This window comes from Crocuta crocuta, unplaced genomic scaffold (assembly GCF_008692635.1).
Source record: "Crocuta crocuta isolate KB4526 unplaced genomic scaffold, BGI_CrCroc_1.0 scaffold62, whole genome shotgun sequence".
NCBI classification, from domain to species: domain Eukaryota; kingdom Metazoa; phylum Chordata; class Mammalia; order Carnivora; family Hyaenidae; genus Crocuta; species Crocuta crocuta.
In genome coordinates this window covers 5,917,255-5,929,707 of record NW_027529173.1, presented here as the reverse complement: position 1 = coordinate 5,929,707, position 12,453 = coordinate 5,917,255, and the positions used below count along the sequence as shown (strand labels likewise).

Genomic DNA, 12,453 nt, shown 5'->3' with positions numbered 1-12,453 from the left:
CCTGAAGCCAAGAGCACACTGTAAACACTGTGAGTTAGCTAGCTTGATAATAAATTGTATCAATAAAAAGAAATTATTACAGTAGTCTGAAAGAGAAATAAGACGTGAACTAGTAAAATGATAATAAAACAAGAGATGAGGAGATTATTACTAGAGGTGGTCTCAGACTAGATTTAGAATAGCACATATAATACAAAAATTTCCCTCATAAGACTTTTATTCCATACAACTCAATATTCTGATTGACTTCCATTGTTTCCCTCTATTATCAATATGAACAAAAACTTAATTATGAAACAAGAGATCTTTTATGTTCGCTATTTTAATTCCCCAGAAAGCTACATTTCAGTGGTTAATAGTGGCGTTATATTTACAATGCTTTACGATTTGTACTTCGAAAACAGCAGGCCAGTCCCTAAGTAACACACTAAACACTGCACTTCTAAGAACATTACATAGTAAGTAGGATTTATCTTAATTATATGTAATTTTGACAAAATATTAGAAAAGGGGAAGTAAATACTTTGAGGTCAGAACCCTGCTAGGAATTAATTGACTCATGAATTTCAAGACTTTTCTTCCACTTTAAAATTCTTATTGAGTACCAAGTTCAGAGAAAACATTAAAAAACTTTAACAAAATAGTTCCATTTGCATCAGCCATATACTGATACTAAAAGAGAGAAAAATTATGGGATTTCATTGTGCAACATTAAGTTTGTTCAAGAAATCACATCTTCCAGATACTATAGGAAGACAATTTTCCAGGGGTTTCTCATACACCCAAACATTTTAATAGCTAACTTACTCCAGATGGGCTTTTCAAAGATGTCTGCATAACAAGCAGATTTACAAAGGTAGGTATGTCTCTTCCTGGAGTGTACTTGTGCAGATTTCAGAAAATAAAGGTAGCCTCCTCACTCTCCCTAGGTCAGATCTGTTTGACATTTCGGAGGAATAAAGACAATGTCTCTTTTTTAATAAGAGGATGGGCTGGTTTCCCCATGGTCCCTGAATATAAGGTAAGGGCTCCCCAATATCAACATCTTTAATATACCTCAACTGGCACAGCACCTAGTGGTGACAACATTTCCCTGTAGGAAATGCAATTTAGACAATCAGTACAACACGGTCATTCTCCTTAAGGCTACTGCAGTGAACAAATGGTCTTTTCTCTGGCCAAAGAGTTAATGTCTCATGCCAATATTTAAGATATTAGCATGAATGTCTGCATACAAGTACTATATAATTCCTGAGATCCTGCCAAGTTTGACATAACAGATATGAAATAAGACCACCACGTCATGTAACTTCAGCAAATGTGAGTGAAATATGAATTTTACAAAATGATTAATTTAAAATTTTCTTTTGCATATACATAAATGAAGTCTAGGATGAGAACATGAAAGACTGATTAAATTTTTAATTACTGAACTGGATAAAATTCTTAAAGAAAGGGTATCAGATCTTTGTGCCCCAAAACATGGATGTTTTCACCACTAGCAAATGCTTGATATATAGGTATTTTAAAAGCAAAACAGTTTTTAAAGTCTTATTTCAAGAAAAATGGTGTATTGTTCTTAAAACCAACTACCTGAAAAAGGTAAAAAAAAAAAAAAAATGGTCCAAAAATATCACTACCTGACATTAGCTAAACATCATTCCAACAATACTCTGTTAATTCTATTAATATATGCAGTAAGATGGTAGAACAAAAGGATGAAGAAATAAAAGCAATAATGCATTCAATTAGATCACATGCAGGTCTTTTCTTAGCTGGTTAGGGAAGAAAATTCGGCAGAGTGAAACTGAAGAAAATGCTCCTGAACGTCAGGTATTTTTTCACTTTCAGAGCCCTAAGCTTCTAAACGTTAGGAAGAGGTAGCATGGATAGGATTACAAAACTGGATTTTTAGTGGCAATGCATTTTACTTGTCACCATTAGCTGACCTCCTTCTATGAGCAAGAAAGAAATAGCACATTCTAACTTCCACCTAAAGCTTCATTCTGATAAGCATGGTATTTTTACTCTAGTAGATTAAGCCCACGTCTTATTCTACAATCATGAAAGCCACAATCTAGACCTATCTACATTCAAAAACGTTGGCTTTTTACACAAAATATCTGTGTTTGTAAGTTCTTCATTTTAATTCCCTTCTTTATTTGATGAACTTTATCTGCAAATAGTTTGTTTAGTTGGTTTTGCTTTTTTTACAGAAGCCTCAACATCTTTATGTTCCTGGAATTTTGCTTTTACACTCAAAGACAGCTTACCTGGGAATCAAAGATGGGTTCACTCTTTCCTCAGATTTGTAGTCACTGCTCCATCATAAGAATTATGTACTTATCCTAATGCTTATACTCCATCTGGCCTTCACCTACTCTCCGTTCATTATGTCACTGGGTAGATTTCAACACCAGTAGTTTTAATACGAAATACATGGAGACATTATGTTTATTTTTTCCTCCTATCATTTTTTAAGTGACAATTTGGCTGGTGGCTGTATTCTTGGATTCCATATGCATTCCCTCCGAAGTTCACAGAAACTGCTTCCTTATATCTATCTGGGTAGTGAATATAGTGAAGATACAAGAGGCCAGCAGAGTATCCTTTTTTCCTTTAACTTTTGTTTTTATTTTTTTTCACCTAGGTCCCTGTGTGAAGAATTCTTTAGAGGAAGTTCTAAATCCTAATAACAACCAACACGTGTTTAATTGTAAATTGCTATACCTCAGTTTTCCCAAGTATGCCTGTTAGGTCTTGGAGCATCAGTTAGTCATTTCAAGAAAACTTTCAAGTTTCCTCAAGAAGCATTATCCATGTGCTGGATTCTTTTATCATCATTCACATCTATTCTCTTTATTTTTTACTTAGAGGACACTCCAATTATCTCAAGTTTCCCATTATTATAATAACCTGACATCAGCTTTATTGTATTTCTCATCTGTTATTTTTTTTTTAAATATTGATTCTGTGAGAGAGAGTGAGATAGAGCACAAGTGGGGAAGGGGCAAAGAGAGAGGGAGACACAAAATCGGAAGCAGGCTCCAGTCTCTGAGCTGTTTGCACAGAGCCCCACATGAGACTCAAACCCAAGGCCTGTGAGATCATGACCTGAGCTGAAGTGGGATGGCCAACCTACTCGGCCACAAAGGTGACCCTCTTACCAGTTAAGCAGTTCTAAATTAATATTGCTTTAGTCTGAATTTTGTTTCCTGTGATAGTTAATAATTGTATTAATCTTTTGCAATGCCATCTTTGAAGTTTGTCTTTAACCTTCTTGAATTCCGTTTTTAAAATTTTTTTATGTTTATTTATTTTGAGACAGAGAGAATGAAAATAGAGTAGGGACAGGGAGGGAAGAAAGAGAATCTCAAGCAGGTTCCACACTGTTAGTGCAGAGACCAATGTGGGGTTCAAACTCAGGAACTGTGAGATCATGACCTAAGCTGAAATCAAGAGTCAGATATGTAACCTACTGAGCCACTCAGGTGCCCCTTGAATTCAAATTTTTACTAAGTTCTACAGAAGAAAAGATATAATATTTTAGGGAAGAGCCTTGGTGTTTCTTTCTTATTTTTAAATAAGATTTGCATGGGCTGTGATTATTTTTGAGTATGAATTACAGAGTTCCTATTCTTCCTCACAAGTTGTAAAGTTAAAAATTGGTAGGCACTGAAAATTTTCCCTGCTTCTGCCACTGTGCTGCAAAGATTTAAGGATTTTCTCTGACTTTTCCCTGATGTTCATTTCAGTCCATCCATTGGCTTCTCCTCAATCAAAATTTAAGAATTTTCTGGATAATCACCATTTGCCCTTTAACAATGACTTGCAGATCCATGAGTGGGGATTAGAAGACATGAGGAGCCAGATGAAGGTGCAGATAGATTCAGTGACTGATAAGAGACCCCCTTGTGGTTCAAAAACAAGTCTTTCTACTGTGTCATCACATGATGGCAGAAGCCAGGAAGCTCTCAGAAGTCTCTTTTGTAAGAGAACTGACCCCTTCATGAAGTCCTCATCCTCATGACCTACTCATCTCCCAAAGATCCACCTCCTAACACCAGCACACTGAGGTTAGGATTTCAACACATAAATTCTTAGAGAGAACACATTCAGTCTACAGCACTTATGCAATGTACATTCTTAAATAAAAGTATTCACTGTCAAGAGTATTTTAAGATTAATATTCCTAAAACAGTTTCATTTTTTTATTAAGAACATTTAAGAACATATAATTATATATGTATATAACATATATGTGTTTAGAGTGAATCTCCGATTGTGAAATTGTCATTAAAGTACTCCATAATCTAATTATATTCAAATCTTTTCTTTTGTAATGTTTATTTTTGAGAGAAAGAGAGAGAGAGAGAGGGGAGGTGGAGCAGAGAGAAATAAAGACAAAGGATCTTAAGCAGGCTCCAGGCTCTGAGCTGTCAGCACAGAACCCAATGTGGGGCTTGAGCTCACAAGCTCTGAGATCATGACCTGAGCCAAATCTGATACTTAACCAAATAAGTCACCCAGGCACTCCACTATTCAAGTCTTATTAACCATTCAACTTGACTTATCAACTCAGCTCATCCACACAAATATTCTTAAACTCTAAGGCCATTTCCTACTACTGTCACAAAGAGTGGGTTCATTTTTGCTTGGGAGGGCTTTAGCGGATACTGACTTCAATATATACTTGTTTCCTTATTAAAACTTTTGTTTCTTAATTATTAACAGTTAATAAATACAACATAAGCTGTTCAAATGCAGGATATAGATATATGGGAAACATAGTACCCAGCCAATATTAATTACTGTTATTAAAATATATTCATTCTATTATTATTTACTAAATTAAAACTCCAATTAAAAGATAGTCATTCACCTCTAGGGTGTTGATAGTTTCCCATCNCTATTTTTAAAAAAAAAAAAAAAAAAAGATAGTCATTCATTAACTCGGGCCTACAAACTAAGACAGAAATGCACACACAATATTCTTACAGAAAGTATTAAATAATAGCATTTTTAACTACCTTTAAAAAAAGGAAAACAACACTGCAATTTATTTCTTCCTGAAAGTGACATTCTTAAGAAATGTTTCCAGTTAAGCGTCTTTTTTATTTTTGGGGGGGTCATATTCCTTTTCCCCACCAGAAAATATTTTCCATGCTTGAGTAAAAAAAACAAAAAAAACAAAAAAAACTTAGATTTACCTAAATATAACAAAACAGTCTTGGACACCTTTAATAAACAAAGACCACATTAGACAATGCTATTAAGTTGTTTATGAAAATGCTCTATGGTATCATCTTATGCTGTCATTCCTAATGTTTCCACACTCAAACACAACAAATGGAACAATCTCCTGGCTAGAAGAACTCCTTGTTCTGTAAATATTTTGGTTCAAAGAACATTTAAACAAAATTTAAAACAATCTTCCATTATGTTCAGTATAATTAAAGAGGTATACCAAAAAACAAAACATCATGAAGAACTTTCCTTACATCATGACAAATGAGAATTTAGAAAAGATTTACCATTAACTAAATGCAACCATCTGCATACTAAGAATATTATTTAAATCATGGCTATTAAGAAGGGAGATGCTCTGTCAAAAAATGTTTTCCATTTCAAAAAGAGTTAAGGATTAACTAAGGCTGAAAGACTTTGGTTCAAGTCCCATGAGTCAGAGGTTCAAAAATGTGTTTCTGAAAAGCCAACCTTCTTTTTACAGAACATGTTTGCTGGATCATGTCTGAATCTGATTCCATTAAATTCTCATCTCCCATTCAAACATGGCACCAAAGTGGGCATAAACAAACAAATCAGGGCAAGATACACCTTCCACTCTGTAGATAATACTTATAATTAAGTCTTGTGTGTGTTGAGGGCTGTGGAGTGGGGGGAAGTGGGGAGATAGTGGTCTAAGGGTACAAAGTTTCAGTTTTGCAAGGTGAATAAGTTACAGAGATCTAATGTACAGCACAGTGGACATAATTAACAATGTATATATAGTTGAAATAATAACTAACAGGGTAGACTCTTAAGTGTTCTGACAACCACCAAAAAAAAAAAAAACCCAACATACAACACATAAAGCAGTAATTATGTAAAATAATAGGTATGTTAATTACTTTGAACATGGGGACCATGGTGTACACATGTATCTGATCAAGAGATATATATGTAAAAATAAATAGTTTTTATCTACCATCAACTACACCTCAATAAAGCTGAGGAAAAAAAGTCTTTCTATACTGCAAATCCTCATTTTGGAAAGGCATCTTCTGTAACTATATTCAGTAACATATTCTGTAACTGCTGCCAACTGAAGGCTGAGGCTGGTCCCTCAGTTCATCCATCACTGTATTTATCAGTGGAGTCGCCTCTGGTCTGTGAGTGCTGTGTCTGGACCTTCAGTCAGACACTGACAGCCCAGAGCCTCTCCTTCATATTTAGTAAATCTTCTCCTCAGTAACTGCTTTATTAAGGATTTATTACTTTCTTTTTTTCAATTGCCAATTAAACTTCATGATTATTTTACACTTTTGTGGAGATTGTGTCCACCTGCCACTGAGCATTTACTATTTTTAATTTTTTTTAAGAATCAGCTTTAAGGCCCATTTAAAATTTTTTTTTAACTTTTTAAATTTATTTCTGAGAGAGCAAGCGTGAGAGCGAGCGCGAGCAGGGGAGGGTGAGAGAGAGGGGGAGACACAGAATCTGAAGCAGGCTCTAGGCTCTGAGCTAGCTGTCAGCACAGAGCCTGATGCGGGGCTCAGACCCATGAACTGTAAGATCATGACCTGGGCTGAAGTCGGACACTTTACTTTAGGTGCCCCTAAAGCCCGTTTTTGTATTTAACAGCATGGCCTCTGGAGCCAAGATCCCTAACTATGAATCTAGCTGTGCAACCAGCTTTCCATGTGACTGGGTAATTTATTTAAGCCCTGTGGCTCAGTTTAACTGTCATTAAAATGAACACTTCAGAATTGATCACAAAGTTAATTACTAATATATGAGAGTTAAGGGTTAACTTTTCCAGAACTTGTTCCCTATAAGTGGGCTTCCTGGAAAGCTTCAGAGAAAAAAAAGCTGTAGACCACAGCTCTAAGTCAATAAATCTTAGTGCACCTTTGAGGTGATAAATGAACTAGGTTACATTCTCGCGTGTTACAGAGAGAAATCTGTGGATCTCCCAACATGCATGGCGAGTTGGTATCTCATACTGGTAGCCCTGCACCTCACAAGCTGCCACAAGCCTCAGACCCTAGTCTGTTAGATATACCAGAGAGAGTTTTGATCGTCTGTTAGACCTAAATTCAGGGCAGGCAGAATAGCACTAGAACCAAGGTTCTACCATGCCACAATGGTGTTGGACCCCAGTACTTTATCACACCAGGGGAAGGGCTAGTACTTCCTTAATTATGCAGCTTAAAAGCCACACTGCCCAAAGACTGGAGTCTAACATTAGCCTTACGATTCATTTGCAATGCTACACAGCCCAACGGTCACTGCCTCTGTTCCTGAATCCATGGACCTTCCCCACTAACTACTGTTCTAGAAGACTGCTGTCTAGCGTGACTACTGTCATGTCAGTCATCTTGGTTTGCTGGAATACATTTAGAGCATTCATAACCATCCCTGTACCTAGTGCTTTATTAAATGTTTGCTATGACTGTTCTATTCCACATTTAACTTCCATATTTAAATGGCACTTTAACACATCACCACACATCCATTACCCCTTGGCATTTTATACTTTACATTTGACATTTTACTATTTGTAAAAATCTACGCTAAATACTTTAAACAAGTATCTAACTGAAATCGCCAAGTATATCTGTGCATATATTATCATTATCCTTAAGAAAGCTGAAGCACAGGCATGTATTTAAATAACCTGAGATCATAGAACCAATAAAGGGTAGTACTCAGATGAAGATCTACTGGATTTCCTGGCCCATTTACATAACATCCACAATACACTGGTTTCAGTTTACTCCAGGTGACTATTACCTTATCATGAAAGTCAGAAGGCCTTTCATCAGAGAAAGCGAAACTACAGATTCCAAAGTCAACTCAAGATAAACACTCCATCTGGAGAAAGGCATTTGAGTACTAAGAAGTTTAATTGATGCCACATATAATCTCAGTACTAAGAAGTTTAATTGATGCCACACACAATCTCTTAACTTAGATCATTTTTCTGGGTCCTGCAGAGGGAACCAAGTATCTAAGATCTTCCAATGCAGATTCTTGGATTTTATCCTGGAAAAGAGTTAAGTGTTTCTAAACCACTGCATTCAATACATTCTGAGTAGCTGGTGATGGTAGCAGAAGGGGTTATAGTGGTAATAATCCCTTCGAAGGCCATTATGTTCTGATGCAAAACTACAAAGATTGTGGAATAGAATATATAGACCCTAATCCTAAAGAGCCTGAGCACTATCACAACAAATTCAAGGCTCCCATTTCATCGAATTATATATCCAAAGCTGAATATTGTGTCTATATAAAAAGGTAAAGCTACCAAATACATATCCATTCAAGCTTATCTTCTCATTGAGTTTTACCACATGTTATACTATATATAATTAGGAGCGCCTGCGTGGCTCGGTCAGTTAAATGTCTGACTCTTGGTTTCAGCTCGGGTCATGACTTACGGTTTCATGCGTTCAAGCTCCACATTGGGCTCTGCCCTGGCAGCTGGGAGCCTGCTTGAGATTCTCTCTCTCCTCTCTCTGCCCACTGTCCACTGTCACTGTTTGTCTCTCTCAAAATAAATAAATAAATTTAAAAATTGTTATACTGTATATAACTAATGGACAACTTTGTAGTAAATAAGAAATTACTGGCTTTAGCTCACAACTATTTTTTGGCAGGTATGTCCTTTAAGTATTACCCATTTTGTCATTTGAAAATGATGAATAATACTTTAAGAGGTATGTACAGCAATATGACCTCTTTCTTCTTCCTAGTAATGACTAAAATATTTGGAAGCTGAGAACTGACATGCTGACATCAACAAATCTTCTGTCTTATTTAAAAATGTAATAAGAAAGAATAGAGTATCCTATCCACTGATGGACTCACATTTCATTCTTTCAACTGAGAAGTATTTATTGAGGGTTCTGAGCCAGACCCTAGACTGTACATTAAGATCATAAGATTATTAAGATCATGAAAATGAACAACTCAGGAAACAACAGATGCTGGCAAGGATGTGGAGAAATGGGAACCCTCTTCCACTGTTGGTGGGAATGCAAACTGGTGCAGCTGCTCTGGAAAACAGCATGGAGGTTCCTCAAGAAATTAAAAATAGAACTACCCTATGACCCAACAATAGCACTACTAGGAATTTACCCAAGGGATACAGGAGTGCTGATGCATAGGGGTACATGCACCTCAATGTTTACAGCAGTGCTTACAACAATAGCCAAAATATGGAAAAAGCCTAAATGTCCATCAACTGATGAATGGATCAAGAAGATGTAGTTTATATATACAATGGAATATTACTTGGCAATAAGAAAGAATGAAACCATGCCATTTGCAGCAATGTGGATGGAACTGGAAGGTATTATGCTGAGTGAAGTCAGTCAGAGAAGGACAGATATGATATGTTTTCACTCATACGTGGATCTTGAGAAACTTAACAGAAGATCATGGGGGAAGGGAAGGGGAAAAATAGTTACAAACAGAGAGGGAGGGAGGCAAACCATAAAAGACTCTTAAATATACAGAACTGAGGGCCCCTGGGGGGTTTGGGGGGGAGAGGGGAAATGGGTGATGGGCACTGAGGAGGGCACTTGCTGGGATGAGCACTGGGTGTTGTATGTAAACAATGAACTATAGGAATCTATCCCCAAACCAAGAGCACACTTTACATACTGTATGTTAGCCAATTTGACAATAAACTATTTTTAAAAAAACATAAGATCACAGCAATGAACTACCCAAAGTTTCTGGCCTTATGGAGCTTAAGCCATACTGGGAAGATGAAATCAAGTTTAGACTTGTGTTTCTCCAGTTTATTAGAAATACAGATTTTTATTCCATTAGATGTGTCGTGAGGTCTAAGAATCTGCATTTCTAACAAGTTTCCCAGTTGTTGCCGTAACTGGTTCATGAATCACACTCTGAAGCAATAAGAGGTTAGATAATTTGAACCCACTTTAATCTAAAAGTCTATTCTCATTTTTACCTAAGAGTGTGCCTCCATCTACCAATCAGAAGATAGCTTTAGCTTTGACTCTACTGAAGCCATTGCCTTTCTGTATCATCTAAAATAAATTACCCCTATCTTGGGGCTCCTGCTGGCTCAGAGGTTAAGAGTCTCACTCTTGATTTTGACTCAGGTCAAGATCTCATGATTTGCGAGCTGAAGCCCCCCAGGGGCTCTGTTAGCGCAGAGCCTACTTGGAATTCTGTCTCTCCCTCTCTCTGTGCCCCTCCCCCACGTGTGTGTGTGTGCGCGCATGCACACGTGTGTGTGTACTCTCCCTCAAAATAAATAAACTTAAAAAAATTATCTGTATCTTGATTAAATCTATCACAGTATGGCAAAAATACATGAGGAAAACTGAAGAATTATTTCAACTGTTTTTTCCAAATTCTTACCAAATTTATAGAATCATATAATTTTACAGAATTTTAACTTTTTCTAACTAACACAGACATTGCCCAGATATACACAGAAGTATAATTAGAGCCCATTTTCTATGTAAGTATGTACTACTAAAGTATATGCAAGTTATATTCTAGTCAAAATGTCATTGAGTGAATTAGAAATAACACCAACAAAAGTTCCTCATCGGTTTTAGAAATGATTTAAATAGTATACTGAAGACTATCATTTATTACCTTTAGCTATGCATTCACTGGAAATTACCGATAGGTAGGTAGGTAGATGATAGACAGATAGATCGCTTTACTCCCAACCCACTGTAAAATTTGAGCATTCATGAAACATAACAGGTTGTATTAGCAGTTCTTAACTTTGGGCAACCTTGTCCTTAGACGAAAGTCAGCAATATCAGGAGACATTTCCAGTTGTCACATGTGGGATGGGAAACTACTAGTGGCACCTAGTGGACAGAGGACAGGGATGCTATCAAATACTCAATGATGCACACATAGGTTAACCTCCAGAATACACACACACACACACATGCATACAAGGAAGCTAAGAGCATAGCTGTACTGAAAAATCCTGTGTTTGATGGAGACATCTAGTTTTGGGTATTTGGCATTTATTTGTGAATCAGTAACTGCTAACAAAGGCAGTAGTATTCTAGCAACTTGAAGGCTTTAATATAGCCATTCTTTTTACAAGGCAAATACTAAAATTGATTTTTATCAAATGTTTTAATATTTTTATCATATCACAAGTGTGACAAATATACATTCAAAATAACTAGGTAAAAGAAAGCATATATTAAAACCATATTTCAGCTCAATAAGTCCTGTACTTTGTTTTGACACTGTCATTAATTTTAAATAAGACAGGAAATATACAATAAGAAACCATAATCAACTATAGATGTGTATGAGGAGATTTGTGAAGAGTTATTTCATGTATTCTTCTACCAGAGAGAAAACTATCCACTAGATTAACTTTTAAGGAATTTTTAATGTCATCCCGACGGTTGCACAGCCCAAATACTACCATTGTAGTTGTTCAAATCCTCCATAGTAACAAAAAAAAGTCTAATACACTTTCCTCTCTGCTGATAAAAATTGCCATATTTATGCATAAAATAAAATTTCCATCTCCTATAACTTTTCATAATTATAAGTTGCACATTAGTAACCTTGTGAATAAGCATTATTTAGTGTTGTATAGGTAGAAAATGATTTTGTAATATTAAAGATAATTTACATTTAAGCAAAAGTAACTAAAACATGCTCATGTTACTTATTTCAGAAGTGTGTGAACACATGTATACCTGAGGATATTTTTTAAGATGTATATATACAGATAATAAAGAAAGATAGATTCGTATCTTGATATAGAATCAGAATCATATTACAGATTCTCAAAAACAAACTTTACAAGTCAGGTTATGGAGCTATTGCTTCATCCCACTTCAATTCTCTCTTTGCAAAGTTCATTTCTTCATCACTCCCTCCATCTCCTTTCCTGACAGAAGGCTACCGGACACCGACTTCAACCGCATCACTCTAGCTGACTCCAGTTCATCTAATCTTTGCAACAGCTGCTCTTTGCCCTTTCTTTCCCTCGTTTTGTGAAAATAGTTGTCTTCTGGCTGGGAAATCAATTAGAGCTCCTTGGGTGTACTTTGTGTTCTAAACTCCTCTCAGAGATTTCCATGATTGATGTATGCCCAGCAGCTACTTCTTTATCTCCAAAAATATATTTGGCTGATGTCCAGGCAGAGAGGTTTTCCAGAAGCTTACTTGTTCATCATCCTATCACCATTAACCACAACT

General features: G+C 36.2%; 1 protein-coding gene across 1 annotated transcript in view; it reads right to left on the bottom strand.

Annotated features, from left to right (window-relative positions):
• Nucleotides 1-12,453, bottom strand: part of CRPPA (CDP-L-ribitol pyrophosphorylase A) — a 195,603-nt gene that overhangs the window by 49,121 nt on the left and 134,029 nt on the right. The gene's annotated exons all lie outside the window — the stretch shown is intronic.